This window comes from Pteropus alecto, unplaced genomic scaffold, assembly GCF_000325575.1.
Source record: "Pteropus alecto unplaced genomic scaffold, ASM32557v1 scaffold146, whole genome shotgun sequence".
NCBI classification, from domain to species: Eukaryota; Metazoa; Chordata; class Mammalia; order Chiroptera; family Pteropodidae; genus Pteropus; species Pteropus alecto.
The window spans coordinates 5,706,738-5,711,423 of NW_006442107.1; the positions used below are offsets into that span (position 1 = coordinate 5,706,738).

The 4,686-nt window shown below is 39.2% G+C and overlaps 1 pseudogene; it reads right to left on the reverse strand.

Annotated features, from left to right (window-relative positions):
- Positions 1 to 1,471: 1,471 nt before the first annotated feature.
- LOC112469242 lies at positions 1,472 to 4,090 on the reverse strand (annotated as a pseudogene).
- Between the last annotated feature and the right edge of the window lie 596 nt (positions 4,091 to 4,686).

Below are 4,686 nucleotides of genomic sequence, written 5' to 3' on the forward strand. Positions count from 1 at the left end.
CCAGATACAGAAGATCTTTTATACTAAGAAGCTTAAGTAATTTTATAACAGAAGATTTTTTGTCTAGAAGGCTTGAGTGTTTGGTTCCTGATACCTGGCAAGACCTGCCATCCTGGTAGCTTCAGGGGCTGTCGGGTTGCAGAAGGAGAAAGGAAAGTTAATGGGAGATTTGAGTTAGAGGTCCTCATCCCACATATCCTCCAACTATTGGGCAAAATAATAAATAGTCTAATAGATATGATAGATGTAACAGAATCTACCATGTGATTCAAAGCTATTAGTGGAGTTAAAAGATAAACCAAGGCATATTACAATTTTAGGAATTTGAACAAAAATAGATTTGAATCAGCACCAAACCAGAAGTGGTTAGGAGACTGTGTTGATGGGAGCTGGGGAAAAACTTAGAGAAAAGGCAGAAGCAAATTAAGGAAATTATTGAGTGGCTATAGCTTACACCCTAGCTGGCTGTTTATAGGCTGAGATTTGGGTTTGCATACATAGAGGCGCCACAGCCTTAGAGTCACCTAAGTCTAATGGCCTCGTTTAATTAACGATTCCTCCCTTTTGATTGTCATGTCATACGTGAGAGATTGACCAGAAATTTGGTGTTAGTGCCACCTTCACTCACCATCAGAGTTAAATTGCTTTTGTTTCATTGTGAAACTTATAGGTTATGATGTCAGATCCATGGAAGAATTGCTTTTGCTGTTTATCTTGGTAGTCTTGATTCTGAGTATTGAGGAGAATCAGATATAGTCCCTTTCAGCTAGGTTCAGGGGCATTCTTAGGTGTCATTACCAGAAGACCTCTCCAGATTCTAAGTTGTGGAAAGTTTGACCATCTGTTGGAGATTCACAGAAAGCTTCCTTTACCTGGTGGAAAGCCACTTTGATGTAATGCATTAAAGCCTTAAAATATCGAGTCATATTGAGTACAGGAGACATACGTGATTCTGTCATCAAAGACATAGGTCTTCTTATTACTCTTTCGTAAGGTATTAATTTATGCTTTTCTACAGGCGTTGATCTAATTGCCATCAAAACTAACGGTAGAATTTTTGTCCAGGGCAATCCAGTTGATTCTGTTAATTTAGCTAATTTTAGTTTTAAGTTACCATTAGTCTGTTCAACTTTACCAGGTGACTGAAGACAGTAAGGACAATGGTAATGCCATTGTGTCAGCAGTGCCTTATTTAATTGTTTATTTGTCCAGTGAAATGAGTTCCCCATCACTGGAGATTTCTCTGGGTATACTCCATAAAAGAAATATGTTTTCTAAAGGCTTCTTAGTCACTGTTGTGGCATCAGTCTTTCTGCATGGAAAGGCTTCAGTCCATCCTGAGAACATACAAACAATTGCAAGAACATATTGATAACCCATTGTGGGAGGCAAGTGAATTAAATTTATTTGTAGGTGTTCAAATGGCCTAGTAGGTGGTGGGAATGTTCATCTAATACCTTAATGGCCTTCCCAGAGTTATGGGCTTGACAAAACCAGACACTGGTCATAAACCAATTTTGCAACCTTGGAGCAATCATCCTACCAATACTTTTTCATAATTTGGATCATTGTATCTGTGCCACGGTGAATGTAGAGCTTTTAGTAATGTCAGTTTTAAGAACGCAGGAGGAATCAGGTGGCTGTCAGGGCCCTCAGTGAGTCCTTGTTTAATATTAAATTTGCACCCTTGTTGTCTCAACATTGTTACTCCAGCTTGGGTGCCTGATTTTGTCTTTTGTATAAATTATCATAAATAATTTAGTTAGAATCAATCTTATAGAGTTCATTCAGGTTGCATATTGAATAATTTTAGTTCTAGCTGATGTAGCATGGAAGTCTGCTGGAGCATTTCCCTGATACCCAGGTTCTGTTTTTCTGTTATGAACTTCAGTTTTAACAATAATTTGGGGTCCATTTTTGATTTATGAGTTCCAGTAGAAGTGAGGAACCTTCTCTGTTTCTATAACATACTAAAATCATGGACCACCCCAGAGGCATATTTGCTATCAGTATAAATGTTTACTGATTTTCCTTTGAATAGCTGACAAGCCTGAGGGCATGTAGTTCTACTGGTTGAGCAGACTGAAAATGGGGAAGGGTTCCCCTTTCCAGTAGTTCATATTGACTCGTTACAGAACATCCTGCTTGATATTTCCCTTCTGCGTTCTTAGCATAGGATCCATCGACAAAGAGTATTAAATCTGAGCTTTCTAATGGTATGTATTGTAAGTCAGTGTGAGGGCTTAATAACCTTTACACCACGTCTACATAGTTATGGCGATCTGTGTCATTGTTAGGCAAGGTTTGCAGGATTGAGCGATTTGCAGCTCTTAAGATGGAATTTAGAAGGTGAAGGGAGAAGGTTTTCATAAAGCGTTAGTCTTCTTGCTGAAAAATGTTGTCTGATCAGAGCTTAATAGCCTCAATAGTATGAGGTACTTGTAAGTCATATCTTAATACCCATTCAGCTGAAGCTTCTCAGTTTAGCTGCTGTGGCTACTGCTTCAAAGCAATTTGGGTATGCTCAGGCTACGGGGTCTAATTGTAGGCTATAGTAAGTAATAGGTCTGGTATTTCTCCATGCTCTTGTGTTAGAACTCCTTGTGCCTGGTTATCACGCGTGTGGACAAATAAGGTGGAAAGTTTAGTATAATTTGGGAGTCTTAGGGCTAGAGTTTGTTGTGAGGCTGATTTTAGTTTGTAAAAGGTTTGCTCATGATTATCTTCCCAGGGTAAGGGCTCTGAAATTTAGTTCCTTGTAAGCTCATACAGGAGAGTTGTGATCAGAGAAAAATTTGGAACCCAAGATCTATAGTCCTCGGCAAATCTGGAGAAACTCCTTAATTGTAATTTAGTTGTAGGTCTAGGGACATTTTGGATAGTGTTTATTCTTTTAGGTGAGAGGGAAATGCCTTCTGCAGTCAAATCATGTCCTACGTAGTGAACCTTCTCTTTTGAGAATTGGAGTTTTCCCTTGGAGTCCTTATGGTCTTTACAAACTAATTGCTATTATCGATTTGATAAATTGAATATATTTTTGAATCCTCCCTTGTAGGGGATCATAGCAGTAAATCATCTACATATTAAATGAGTGTAGAGTTTTTAGGGAACTGTAAAGTTTGCCAAGTCTTGATATAAACCTGTGACAATTAGGATGGGGCTTCAACGTACCCTGTGGCATTACAGTCCAGGTATATTGTTAGTTTCCCTAAGTGAAGGTAAATAAATATTGATTCTCCTTGTCAACTGGGATACTAAAGAAAGCAAAGATCCACCATTGCAAACCATTTTGAGTCTATAGGTACATTAGATAACAACGTATTTGATTTAGAACTACAGGGAACGGTGGTATCACAGTTATTAATTGCAGGCAGACCTGGGACAAATCTCCAACTCTGTCCATTTGGTTTTTTAATGGGTAAGATTGGATGTCATAGGGACTAGTGATATAAGTCTTTACTTAAGTCTTCTACAATTGGTAAGAGCCCTAGGGTAGCTTCTGGTTTTAGTGGATATTGAGGGGATTTAGGCAGGGGTTTAGAGTGACCTATTTGGATTTTTATGGGTTCAGAGCTGTTAATTTTGCCTTTGTGCATTGAAGAAGCCTATAGGCACTCTGTCACTTCTGAGAGATCAGGGCTTTCTTACTTTCTCAATTTCATCAATTCCTGCTTGCAGAGGAACAGAGCAGCTCAGTTCAGGAGGGTGAGGGAATTCTAAGATCATTTCTCCTTCTGAGTTAAATTTTATTTTTTTACAAAAGTTTATTCTTACATGTACAACAGCCTCCAGAAGAACTTCATTCTAGCTCTAGGTGGCAAAAGATGTTATGGCAGGAAATTCAGATGTTAAAACAGGAATGGAATTAGGTATCACCATTGCCGCAGGCATAAGGAACTGCTCACTTTTTGCCAGATTTCTTAATTCCACCTGTGGTCAGGGGGCCCTTCGCTGTGGCCTTTACTTTTAACTCCCCAAGTTTCTTCTGCTCCTCTTTCAGATTCTTCATGAACACTTTATCTTCCTCATCCATCTCCTTGGCCTGCTTCTTGAGCTGTGTCAGGGACTTCTTGCCACCTTCGCCCTGTGTTAAATTTTATAGGACTCCTCAATTTTAGAAAACAAGTCTTGTCCTAACAGGTTGACTGGGCAGTGTCACATAGAAAATACGGTTTCCTGAAAATGGTTTAGACATAGGTACTGGTACCTTTGAATTTGGTTAGAAACCCCCACTACAGAAATATTCTGTTTCTAGGGATTTGCTACTTTATGAAAGTAGATAAAGTGGCTCTGGTATCCATCAATACTGTACAGGATTCTCTATACATTTTTGTCTTAGTTTCCCTTTGCTCATTTAGAGGTATCATGGGGAGCAGTTTACTGAAGGATCCCTTGGAGCCCCATCAGTGATTATTATTATTTTGGTAATCAATTTTTTAAAGAACTTCCCCAGTGGAAAAACAGTTTGGATTAATCAGTGGAGGTCTATTCAACAGTGAGTTCAGTAGGAGGTTATTTCCTTTTCCAGTGCCCTGGTTGTTTACATGAAAGGCAGGCATTTTGGGGCACAGTGTTCCTGAGTGGAGGACCCCTAGATTCTGGCTTGAAATGTGTACGTGGAGGTCCTCTCAACCCATGGACTGAGGGACCATACGTTTATTGGCTTCTTTAGTTTTATCTTCCTAC